Consider the following 2,339-nt stretch of genomic DNA (forward strand, 5'->3'; position numbering starts at 1 on the left):
AATTTTAACATATTGAAACGTGTTAAAAATAAAATTTATAAAACAATAGTTGTGCTAATCCTGCAGCATTTGAAATCAATTTTCAGTATTTAATAGAAATGATTGGGACCCAAATAGATTTCCACCCTCAAAAACGTCAAGGCTTGAAACGAGTCATTGTAATAATGTATAATGGAATAAGGTCGAATTGCACTCTGGGTAGAAAAAGGTTATGTTCGAATTGTACTTGTGTTAAAAAAAGATACCTTTTATTCGAATTACATTGTGATAAAAATAACTTATTTGGCTATTAATTAATAAATATCATTTGATGGCCGGAAGAAAATTTTTATTTTAATATGTGAAAGCTTATTGTTATTACTATAATAATGACATAATTAGACATAAATCTGCTATTAAAAAAAAAAAAAAAAATAATAATATTTTGATAATTTGTATTCACATTTATTTTGAAGCTAATTATTTAAGATATTAATGGATAATAGGTTTTAAATTAATAGATAACAGCAAATTCGAACACTTTGATTTAGGTAAAGGTTATAGTTTAACAATTCTTATTACGCCATAATGTCATGTACCTCATGTTTTAAGATCATAAATTTTCTTTTGAAAAAAAATTAGGTGCTATAGGTATTCACATTTATGGTGACTTTCTATGACGACAAACGCTGCACTGTTCACATTACCCAACAGTTTGATAAAAAGTTCTTATTTTTGAATACCGAGACACACTCTTGTAAAAGTCATAAGATTTGAGACTCGAGACCTAGAACTTAAAATAAATGTGGCAAAATAATTTAGACGGTCTTTAGTCTTACAAAATACGAAGAAGAGAGATATATCCACCCTTGAAATTTATCTTTAATTCCATCCCGGCTAATAGGTTATAAATAATTAAAAACATGTTATACCGCTTTAAATATAGAGTACGTTTCATCCGTTCCACGATTATAATCGTAGATCAACGAGCAAACACTGCACATAAAATTATCTATAAGCGTGTGTCAGTAATTTTTCTAAATATTAAATTCAATTTATTTTAATAAAGTAATTTAATTTTACAAGGACATAGTTTTTTCTAAAGATCATTGCAGATTTAAATTTTATTATAATGATGATCTGTTTTTGAATTCCATACATTTTTTAATGGGCCTTTTAAAGCCGCGGTCCCGTAGTTATTATTTTCCGTTATACTTATGCCATACACCACTGGACCGAAATCTTTGAATTGGCATATATAAGCTGCAAAACACATTCGAACACATTGGAGTTTATGCGACGGGTGGTGGGTCAACTGCTTGTTTTCTACCAATATAGATCTTATGTTTGAAGAATGACTGTGCCATATTCTGATTGGCTACCGCAGCGTTAAAAAGAAATGAGCTACAAACCGATAAAATGTTTATTATTTATACAATTTTTTTAAAGTATTTTTATTGAATAAAATATCTGATATTCTATACGTATACACGTTATTCGTAATAATATTTTAAATCCACATACTAAAATTTGTCTCGGAAACATTGTTTTTATTGGTTATTTTGTTGGGAAAATATAATCAATTGGAACAAAAATACATAACATTCACTAGTGGGATTAAGTTGTATTTCATCACTCGAAATCTGTATTCGGGCAAAGTTCAGTTGAATATAAAAATAAATTGATCAGTGTTTTGGGTGTTTTTATTATATTCACCTATAAAGTGAATAAGATGATCAAGATTTAGGAGTCAAGTAGAGTGTAGACGTACAGTCTGTACTAAATACAAATTCAATACATCGCTTGTCATAACTCGTAGCCATTAAAGAATAAAATTAAAAGTTTAGTGATTCTATTACTATAACTATTATCTATTGCTACTACTGCTATTACTGTTTTTACTCTAGATATTACTTAGCATGAATACAAGTGTACTATACAAAATCAAAATTAATAAGTAATAACTAATAATTTGATTTATATCAGTGTATTAATAATATAACTTAAAATAAGTTTATAATGTTATTGATTTATTATACTTATTCAATTTATTTAAAAGCCTGTTTGTTGAAAATAAATTTTTAAATTTTTTCGTTAAATGAAAACGTTTTAAGACTTTTAAACAAAATTATGTCACTATGAGCTTGGAAGTCACATTTAATAATCTTTAACGAGGCCTCCTCCTATGTATACATATAATATTATATACTACTGTAGTTGTACTGAACTACAACCGGAAACATGATTACAGTTTAACCGATTGCAATGAATATTTTTTGCAATATATCAATTAAATGTACTGCATTAGATACCCATTTATTTATTTATCACTCACTAGATTTAAGTCGCGGATGATTTAA

The sequence above is a fragment of the Aphis gossypii genome, chromosome 2 (assembly GCF_020184175.1).
Source record: "Aphis gossypii isolate Hap1 chromosome 2, ASM2018417v2, whole genome shotgun sequence".
NCBI lineage: Eukaryota > Metazoa > Arthropoda > Insecta > Hemiptera > Aphididae > Aphis > Aphis gossypii.